Source organism: Vigna umbellata, chromosome 9 (genome assembly GCF_029865625.1).
Source record: "Vigna umbellata cultivar VRB3 chromosome 9, Vumbellata_1.0, whole genome shotgun sequence".
In the NCBI taxonomy this organism is placed as follows: Eukaryota; Viridiplantae; Streptophyta; class Magnoliopsida; order Fabales; family Fabaceae; genus Vigna; species Vigna umbellata.
The window spans coordinates 22,603,440-22,614,992 of NC_142173.1; the positions used below are offsets into that span (position 1 = coordinate 22,603,440).

The window sequence follows — 11,553 nt, forward strand, 5'->3', positions numbered from 1 at the left end:
TAGAATTTGGATGATGTTATATGTTAAAGTTATGTGCTTGTGTGAAATGAAATGTCTATTGTATGTGTTGAATTATAAATTAAATTATATAAGCTTACCCTTTCGTTTTCCTTGTGTTGTCCATTGTATCTGTACGTTCGTCCTGTCTTGCAATGATCATCCGTGTGGATGTGAGCAGAAGGCGAGGCCACTTTGGAGGAAGTAATCGAGGAAGAAAACTTAGTGGAAGTTGAAGTGAAAGCGGAGCAGTAGGACGTCCGTTTTCCTTTTAGTTTTTTGGAATTTGTTTTGTGATTGGACGTTCGGTTATTTGAATCTTGTAAAACTGTTCGTCCCAATCTATTGTATTTATGTACTTAAACCGTTCGGTTTTCACTCTTCTCTTTATTAATGAAAAGACTGCATTGATTTACTGTTAATTGTAATTAATTCTGATTTATGGTAATTACTGTATTTTTGGGATGTTACATATTTCATAACAATCATACATTAAAAAGAATAATACTTAAATAATTTATATATTTCAGATTTTCTTAAAACTATTGAAAATAAATAGAATTTTAAAATAGTACTAAATAATGTAACTATAATGTGTTTATTATATAGAAGGAATTGCAAGGATGACGTTGATATTTTGGTTCAGATATTTTGAATTTTATGGATTTAGTGCTGTTAAGAGTTACGAATATAGGAATTTTTCTATTCTTAATTTAAAGTATTACTCTTAAAATTTTGAGTTTGACACTTAAATTAATTTGTAAGATAAAAAGAAATAAAGAAAGAAAGCTTCTCCAAACTAATTTTAACTTTGCTTCGTGTTTTTCTCTTTCATAAGAAGCATATGAAAAACCTTATTCAAATAAGATTCATAAATAATATTACTTTAATTTTTTTTAAATATTTAATAATTTGAAAAAGTGTTTCATATGTTGCTTTTATAGATATAAGTGTAATTTAGGAATATTACACATTCAATATTTTTTCCTGGAATGCTAATTTAATCAAGTCAATTTATTAAATTTCATATTTTTTATTAATTAAATCATTAATACAAAATTTCATACAATGTAAAAATTATTTATAGGTTCATTATATCGCTTCAATTGATTGTTTAACAAAGTTTAAAAATTTGCGTGTTAATTATAATATAATCTATCTTTATAAAAATTCAAAATTTTATATATTTAAAATTTATAAAATATTACGAAATTCAACTGTGAATTCACTTTTATTTTTTAAAAAGAAATTAGTAAAAACATAGTGTAAATATTATATCTAGTTTGAGCAATCAATCCTTAATTGCACTTATAATAAAGTGTTATCCACCTTAATTTAAAAGCATAAGAATATTTAGCTAACATTTTTTCAGAGAAATAATACAGATTTTCTCTCTTAAACAACCTATTTACTATTGTCTAAATTTACTAGGATCCACCAAAATCAAGAGTCGATGAACAACAAAACTGATGGTTTTCAATTAATTTCAAAACACAACATAAAAAATGTTTGGAAGATTTAGGGTGCTATAATTGCAATGTTGCACACCACAAGTGTTGAAATTTTACTTTAATTATTGTAAAAATGTAGGTTTAATAAATTTAATCACTTTTCCACTAGGTCTTCTGATGCTCTTTTTTCCCATTGAAGATGAATCAAAATTGCTTCTCTCAAACACCAAAAGCTCGGTGGATAACTGGTCCAACCAAGGATCCAACTAAAATAGCTAATGACATGTTTGGAGAGGCAAAATCTCACTATCCAATGCACTCTCTAATCATCAATCTTCCTCTCACATTAGATTGTTTCATCAAGGTGAAATGATGAACCAAACATATCATAAACCAATAAGAAAGGAAGTTATGTATAATTATAAATTGCATTTGGATCCTTCCTACCCAACACAAACAGCTGCATGAAAATGAGATTTACATCCAAAATTTTAAGAAAAAGGGGTAGTGGGAGGATTTGTGTTCTTACAGAAGCTACTAGGTAAGCACAACAGCAAATCAAGTTAGTGATGTTAGTGTCTTTCTAGATGTTACTGTGCAAAATGGACCTCTCTTTCTACACTGTACAAAACCAGTGCCTCAGAGAAACCCTGCAAATATCATATCTGTCCACAAGTCTTAATCCACCGAGGAACTGGTTTCAGCAGTTTCATCCTCACTAAATCTAGATGGCATCTCTGCTGCAGACCTACATGATCATGAATGATAGTATTAGAAAGAGTTCTACATTCCATATGTCAATAACAAGTAGGATAAAAACTTCCAAGGATTAAGTTATTATAAGCTTTAAGATTAATGTGTTAAACTCATGAACTATATATCCAGTTAAGTGAAAAGCGAAGGAATGAGGCTAAGTGTATGGTTAGTTTTCAAATAGTTCTTCAATATCCATTTCTTTCCACTTCTTAAATTCTCTTTTAGTGATTTTCAAATCTGGGGTGATAAGAATTGATCTTGGGGTGTTGCATTCAAATTATATCTTACTTATACTTTAAAAGCAGTTTGTTCCTTAACGATAATTTAAACAACAAACGATTGTTTCTCAGAAACATGTTGAACTAGACATCATGTGCAGAAGTTATTCTTTTCAACTCCACCCAAAAACTCTAATATTTAAGCTGTGAATATAAACACTTATACATAATCTACTTACAGAATTACAGTCAAATCGGTTCTACAATAAACAGACGTGGATAGGAACATAAGATCACAGAATTTCAGGAGGACCAGAAGAAGCCAGTAATCAAGAAAAAGAAAATAAAAAAGGTTATAAACAGCCACCTTTGAACTTTTCTTGGTTCCAGGTCAGAAAGAGGTGTTTGTTTAACATCATATGATTCAAATGGGTCAACTTTAGCTCGCTTTGCAACCTATGATGTTAATGTAAAAATGGAATAAGAACACAGTAAAGAAAAATATCCTGTGCATTATCAAAGAATGAGAGAGGAATAAGTTGACAAGAAAATAATGTTACCAAAAGCCACAAATGCAGGAAGCTTATGCAATGCAACTAAAACTCACCATTTTTTCATTTGAAAGCACCCTAATTCCATCTGGAACATGATATTGTTTTCTTAACTTTCTCTCGTCATTAAACTTCTCTTCCTGCAACAAATTAAGCCAAACAAGCCTGTTAAGTCATTTGAAACCAAAACAATTTGATGATTACATGAAAAAATAAAGAAATGCAAGTGTATTCACAGACCTTGGCCATCCTTTTTGTAAGCCCTTTTTCTTCAGCATTCAAGTAAATTTGAGACTTATGTATTGAATTTGAAGGCTTAGATTTTACATATTCATTCTTTTGTACATTCTTCAGATTGATGTTATTGTAGAGATCTAACAGCGAATCTATCTGCTTAACTGCAACGGCATTTTCTTCATAGTGGTCACTGGGGTAGGAAGCCGAGTCTGACCTCATCCCTCAAAACCATGCTTAGTACCCATCCTATGGTTTTTACCACCATTATAAGCAGATGCTTCCCCAGTAGAGTCTACATACAAATCCAGGGAAGAGTTCTTGTGAGGCAAATGATTGGTAAAACTGTGAAAACTTGCTCTTTGATTTATCTGCTTGTGGGGTTTCTTATCCTGGAAATCAGGACCATGCAAAGAGCCAAAGTCACCTCCAACCATATGTGAATCTTGGGACCTTAATTTGGTAAAATATGAATCATATCTCTGCCCACACAAGAAAAGAAAGTGAGAGACCAGGCAGTAAAAATTAAGCACTAATTTTAAAGAAAACAACACTCATCCTAGGCTTGTAAGATTTAACCTTAAAAGTCAAGTAAATGCCCAATTTATGAAGCATTTATCTGATAATTTGAACATATCATGCTCTACTAGGATAATCAGAGCAGAAGATGAATGCATTCAAAAGTTCAACTTACTGAGCTACTGGATTGCTTTTTCCCAGCAGAGACTTCTGGTGAATTTGGAAGAGCAGGATTTGCAGCATAGTACCCTTCTGCCATAGCATTCATCAGATTAGAAGGGTAAGATTCTCAATCTATTCTTCAAATGACCATATGCAAGAAGAAATTAGATTTAGAGTTATGAGAGTCAACATAATCAAGACAATAAACCTTGACACACAAGCTAAGATGAAAATCTATGAAAGTAAACGTTCAAAGATCATGAACTCTCCTCACCAGAACCAGAAAAAAAAAGGCATATTGCACAAAGATGAGTACACAAAAGTCATATGCATATCCCAAAAGAAGGCATTCATTGGTGGTAACAAGTTTCAACTTTAAGAAGAACTAGAACTTACCTCCTTCAAAATATGAGTATGATTAACCAAAACAAAATAATATTTTCAAGGCAGATCCTTCTAAAGAAAATACAAATGCATCAATTAATAAAGCAGTTTGAGCTCTTAGTTATGCCTACAACTTCTAAAAGCTAAGCTCTCAGTTTTTATTCTTTGTCCTCAGCCCTTACATCCCATTTAACAATATAATTTTATACACCACTTACATTCTACACTTCAAATAAGTAGGTGCTAACATTCATTCAGGACCTCAAATTGTAAAAGACATTGGCTAGTGAATTGTGACATAAAGCTCCTGATTTACAAGATCCAATGTCAACTAGCAATCTTCAGAGAAATGTTGAAAATTATTGCAGACCACAGAGCCAATCTGATCAGATTAATTATCATTGAACCTGTTAATATTCATATTAAGAAGTCATCCCTTGAAAGTTCTCCAAAATCTAAACATCCAAATCATAATGCATGACAAATAACCACGGGCTTTTATTTTCTATTCAAAGAAAGAACATACTTGAAGCTACCACCTAAGAAAGAAAACAATGTGATGTGTTCCAAATATCTTTCCCACTACCTTTTGTGAGCAACAACATTCCATTAACCTAAATCAACAAAAAACCATTGTAGCGTTGCAAGCCTAGTGAGAGTTGAAAAGAATGTGATAACTGAACACATATAGTACAACCTACCATTAGCTAGATCTGCAATTTGTCCTTCAAATGCTCCTGGAGGAATTGTATCAAATTCAACACTAAGTAATGGTCCATCTTCCTGAAAATGATTTCCTAATTGCTTTTTGACAGCAGTAATAGCAACATGTTCTATCTCTCCCTTCACTTTTAAATACCCTGATGGTTTATACCCCATGTTATTTGCACCCTTAGGATTTAGCGGCGGAAGAGACCCATTAGGCATCAAATGACTAGAAGGCTCCATGTCATATTGATCCTGTCCTTGAGGAAGCAATCGATCTTGCAAAGATGAGCAACTCTCAGATGACGTGTTATCAGTTGCACTATCATTTTCTGCATAATGATGGTTTCTGTGTGCATAGGTCATATCTGCAGCCGAAAATTCATGGTTATAGAGGCCATGACTCTCAACCTCTTTGGGATCAAGATACCTATAATCACCATGTTTAGTGCTTCCGCATGAATCCTGCACTAGACCACTGCCTCTGTCCTGGATAACACCACTTGAACGATCTTGTCGTCCATTGGCACCTACTTCATCATTCAACAACTTTTTATCTTTCAATCTTCTGTGGCAAAACCATCCAGATATTTGCTTTTCTGTCAATTCTAACTCTTCAGCAAGTTCTGATTTCATTTCCTCCGTGGGATATTTGTGATCTGGAAAAAAAAGAAAAAAAGTGGAAAGGGGAATTCCTTGAGAATCATCACTCAGCAAGATGCATTAACACCCATATGACAGAAAGATCTTAACCTACCATTATAAAAACTTTCCAATGCTGTAAGCTGCGCAGGTGTTTTGAGCCTTCTTTTCTTATTTTTCTCCATTGACAATTTATTTTCTTCTGATTGCATCTCGGTTGTTTCTGAATACCAACAGAAAAGCAGAGTACATGAGTTAAGATGGAAAAAATAACAGCAGTTTGAAATAAAAAATATACCAATAAAAAAGTAAAAGAATCTAATGTCATACCATCCAGTTCAATTGAAAAAACTGTTATGAAATCAATCATACAGCTACATGCTTAACAGCAATGACTATATGAAGAAGGACGTGTGCATGAACACATAAGAAGTCAAGTTTATGATGGGAAATTTTCCCAAGAGTGAAAAATCTGTTTTCCTTAAATATTTGAGAAGAAAGATTCATGTTTTGGTCAAATATGTATAAGAAAATGATTTCAAAAGAAGAGGTTTATGAATTTCAAGAGGTTGTCACACGAGATCACTGGGAACATGTAGTTGATGAATTTTATTTCTAACTGGCAAGAAAAATTGTTTTCTATGCATATAAATATAAAAAAACAGATCATAATCAGCCATTTCTTTCTATCCTCACAATTTTGTCAACAAAATGATTATTAAAAATTAAGAACTTACGTCCTGTATAAGTTAATGTATATAATTCATACTTGCATATTATTATAAAATAAAACTTAAGATTTAAAGAAAAAACACTTTAAAAAGTAGAAAAGAAGTTGCAAAATTACCAGAATTTTGCAATGGAACAAGGTGTGCATACAAGAAGTAGATCCAACGATAGGCATCATTTCATGATATTAACAAAGCAAACAAAAGCCGTTCCTTATGCACAAATCAAATATCTAATTCCAAATTATGAAAGAAATTCAACCAAATCCTAATTTCCCTTCACTTTGATTAACTATCCCAGAGCAAAATGACCCCAAATGTAAAACCTTGATTTCATATTAACCATCAAAACAACAACTACCCTATAATGCAAACAATTCATATCCAGGACCTAGATTCCAACAAAGGCATTCACTACATGAATTAGACACAATCTTGTAAAGAAAAATATCACATAAAAAATCCCAAATCTCTGATAACACAATACCTTCCATGGTTGTGAGGAATTGTGATGAATCTCCCTCTTCTCTGACAAGTTTTGGAGTCAAAGGTGCAAACTTTTTCACTGGGTTCTCAGGAAAATGAGACCCATTTGACAGAAACCAAAAGAAAATGCAAAATTATTAAGTGGGTGTTTGTGATTCATTCAACCTGACCCTTAATTCATCTCAGGGAAAAAAAAAAAAAAAAGAAAGAGAGAGAAAGTAACTTCTGGGGAAAGTTGAAAGCCAATAGAGACAGCAGAACAATTTCCCTTTCTCTCTCTGCTTATTTCATTTGTTTCTTCCTCCAATCAGCTTTTACATTTTCTTTTTTAACTTTCTGATTGAACAGAGAAATCAAGCTACGTTTTTTCCTTTTTCTAATTGTTAATTGAATTTTACTGTGCTTTGTTTTTTCCCAGAAAGAATGAACGCTGAAAGAAAATTATGCAGCTTTGCTCAAAATAATAAAATAAAAATTAATAAATGGACGTGTCGACATGATCTGGAGGACAATGCGTTCTCATTTTTCTTTTCATTTATAAAAAAAAATATTATTGCATGCTCTTTTTCTTTTACAGTCGTTCTTGAATCTTGATCCATAAGTCAAAGATTTTTCTCTGTGTTTCAGATTAGAAAATTAATGATAATAAGTTAAAAATGATATGGTTTATTAGTTAAAAATATTGTGAAGACATATCTATATAAGTTAAAAATGATATGGTTTATTAGTTAAAAATATTGTTGAAGACATATCTATATAAGTTTTCTAGAAATAAAAGCTAGTAATTTATATTTTCTTTACTAAAATCTTATGAAATTTCATGATTTTAACAATTTTAAAATATACTGAATTTAAATTGTTTCATTTTCATTATTTTATTTGTTAAATAAATGTTTTAGTTCACTACAAAATATTCCTCGCTAACATTGTAAAAAAATCTTAGTAAAGATTTGATGAAAAATTTCCTACTAATTATTATAAAGGTTTAATACGTATTTTGGTCCTCTTTTCGTAGGGTATGTTCAAAGTGGTCCTCCTTTTTTTCAAAAGTTCACTAACATCCTACTTTTCGCAAAAACGATGCACGTTAGTCCTTTTTGGTTACGGCGTTAAAAAGACTAACGGCACAGCTGCCCAACTGGCACAAAACTGATGAGATGTACATTTTTCGTTGAGGTGGCACTGTGACTAATGAGATGTACATTTTTCATCACATTCCTTCCTAACCTATTCCTAATTTCCCTCTGTTTGACGCATGCTTTCTGTGGCCACCTCCTATATTCTTATTTCTCTTCATCTCTCTCCACTCCCTATTTTGCTTCTTTTCTCTCCCTTTCAATTTCTCTTCACTTTTGATGCCAATTTCTCCCACCCTTCAAATCCTTTGACATTGAGCTTTTGGCCCACGTGAAATCATGCTGCAAGTTTCGATTTTTCAATTATGGGGGATTTTTCAATTATGGGTTACTTCCCCATAGTTCAAGAGTTGATTCTGGCATCTCTGCTTGTGTTGGGTATGTAGCTGTTGTTCGGATCCATGTGAGTTGGGCTTGCTTTTGGGGTTTATTGTTCCTTTTATTGGTCTTCTGGGTGGTTAATTTGTGTTTTTGGAGGTAGGGTTTGAAGTCTTTGTGGTTATGCTGTAATTTATTCAATTGGGTGGTTGTGTTCTGGTGGACTTAGAATCTGGGTGTTTGGGATTTGTTGATTTTTTTGTCTTGGGGTGTCTGGATTCGTGGAGGCTCAATTAGAAGGGAAAAATCAGTATTTGTATGGACCTGTGGTGCCAGAGATGAAGAGTGTCGGGAAGAGAAGTTTGGAGTGGGATTTGAATGATTGGAAGTGGGATGGGGATTTTTCACTGTTACGCAACTTAATTCACTGCCATCAGATTGTAGGAGTCATCAGTTGTTTCCTGGTGATCCTGAAATTCGTGCAGCTGGTGATGCTTCTAACAGTTTGTCTTCTTCATATGATAATGTTAACCTTGCGGAAGGAAGGAAATTAGGAATAGGTTAGGAAGGAATGTGATGAAAAATGTACATCTCATCAGTCACATGCCACCTCAACGAAAAATGTACATCTCATCAGTTTTGTGCCAGTTGGGCAGCTGTGTCGTTAGTCTTTTTAACGCCGTAACCAAAAAGGACTAACGTGCATCATTTTTCGAAAAGTAGGATGTTAGTGAACTTTTGAAAAAAAGGAGGACCACTTTGAACAGACCCTACGAAAAGAGGGACCAAAATACGTATTAAACCTATTATAAAATAAACCTTGAATAACTTTGAACAAAAGTTAAGATTGTGATGTATGTATGAAGGTAATCCTAGTTATGAAAGATTGAATAACTTAAAATATAGTCATGCTGTTGAGAGAATTTTATCTAGCATTAACCAATAAATAACTTTGGACTAATCAACACAAAATAATTACAACAATATATCAATTAAAAAATTATCTTTATTTAATTAAAAACCTTTACTTACATTGGTCCAAAATTAATATCAGTATCTTTGACAAAAAGCTAGGGTTGAAACAACAATTTTTTCAGTCAATGTTGACAAAAAAGAATGCTTACTAATGTTGGATAAACAATAATTACCATTTATTATCATAAAAAGGTAATTCTATTGAAAATAATTGGGTTAAATATGTTTTTAGTCCCTAAACTATTGGTCGTTTCTGGTTTTCGTCCCTCTTTCAAAGTAAGGTACAATTTGGTCTTCATTCTTTTCGAAACGTTCGTTTTAGTCCTCGAAAACTAAACACTGTTTAAAATTTTGGTCCTCATTTAGCAACAAATGAGGACTAAAACCAAAATTTCGAGGACTAAAACGAACGTTTCGAAAAGAATGAGGACCAAATTATACCTTACTTTGAAAGAGGAACGAAAACCAGAAATGGCCAATAGTTTAGGGACTAAAAACATATTTAACCCAAAATAATTTTAGTTAAGGTTAACTAGAAAAGAAATTGTTTGACATCAATTGAAAACTGACAAAGAAATTTCTTAGTAATATCATTTAAAAATATAACACTACTTTATTAAGAAAAAGATTAATATTAGTAATTTAAATTAAAAACCAATTACAATCAACTTCAACATAAAAAAATAAATAAAACTTGACATGCATAAGACATAAAAAGATATTGAGCTAATGCAATATTATTGTCAACCAAGTTGATGAATTTCTAGTCTTAGTTTAGACAACATTATTCTAAATAAAGTTGAATCAATGATATATAAGTTAAGTCAAATAGAGACTAGGAAGAGAAACTGATGGAAGAGCTTGAGGAGTTCGGACCGACGGAGGCGGCAGAAGTGCGATCTAGATCCTCGAAGCTTCTCCGACGAGTGAAGACGCAGCGGAATGGAAGGAAACGCGAGATTGAAGGAGAAACTAAGATCGAACACAAGGAAAACCTGGGATTTAGGGTTTAATCGGTGTAAGTTGAAGGTACGAAGGAGGAAGATGGTTTTGGACGGTGCAAAACCCTAACCGGACGCGACGAAACTCTATAACGGTGAGGAAACTCAGAACGAACTGATTAAACGGTTCAAAGGCTTGGATGATCGGTGAACAATGAAGATCGAAGGGATTAAGGTGTTTGAACGGTGGAAAATGGTGGAAGGGAGTGGAAACCCTAGAAGAAGATGTGGTAGTGTGATGAATGAAGATAAAATACCTTCGAAGACGCGTATAGAGTGCGGATCTATGGTCGGCGACAATGGAGCTCTCGAGAACGGAAGGAGACGCTCTGAAATGTGGAGGATGCACGATGGATGCATGAGGGAAGAAATGAGAGGCGCGATTATGATGTGAAGGAGAAATGAAGATGTGGCTGCTGACGTGTGCTGAAGGAGGATGTGGCGTTGATGTACGCGCACAGTGGCTGGTGATGCGTCAGAGTGGAAATAAGAGAGTAAGCACCGTGGATTTTGGAAAATGGAAGTGAGAGAGTGTGCTTGGAAGGTGGCTAGAGGGAGTCTTTGGACTCTCTAGCCTCACTTTCAAGGAGAATTATTTTGATTTCAGAAATATAATTCTGATTCATCTCAAAAGTGCCAATTACAATAGAGGAGTTGAGTATTTATAGTAACCCATGCTCCTTAAGAGCTAAGCTATGAAAGGTAAAAATACAAAAGGAGGACTACGTCAAGCAGGATTCCATCATACCCTCCCTCTTAAAAAAAAGATTTGTCCTCAAATCTGACAATCGCCTTATGAAAAAAAAACTCCACACAGTCTTGGGAGCATGGCCATCTTGGACTGGCCTTATTCTTGTAGGTCTACTTTTCTTCTCTTGGACCAAACACAAATCTGCAATACACATCAAATATATCTTCAATTAATATTGATCCAAGAAAGAAATTTTCTATAAAAACAAGGAAATAAAGACTTCTAATATTTTGTTTTGTAGTCTTTTGAATTTTTAGAATTCCAAATTCATTTTTGTCTTGTATTATTTGTTTTCTTAAAGATAACAATAACTCAAGATTTGAATTACCATTTAAAAAAGTATGCATAGAATATGGAATGACAATTTGTTTAAAAGAGAGTTTAATAGTTGAAGAATAAACAATTATTGGAAAAGAAGTAAAGAATTGGAAACCTTCCCTTTTAGGTTCCACGGTCTTTGAAAGAATAGGATTTGTCATCAGTAACAATTTCTCCTTTTCTTTCTTATCTCTTTCTTGCCTTTCTCTCTTTTCTTCTTC

At 33.1% G+C, this 11,553-nt stretch overlaps 1 pseudogene; it reads right to left on the reverse strand.

Annotated features, from left to right (window-relative positions):
* Nucleotides 1–1,834: 1,834 nt before the first annotated feature.
* Nucleotides 1,835–7,100, reverse strand: LOC148192940 (uncharacterized; annotated as a pseudogene).
* Nucleotides 7,101–11,553: the final 4,453 nt, after the last annotated feature.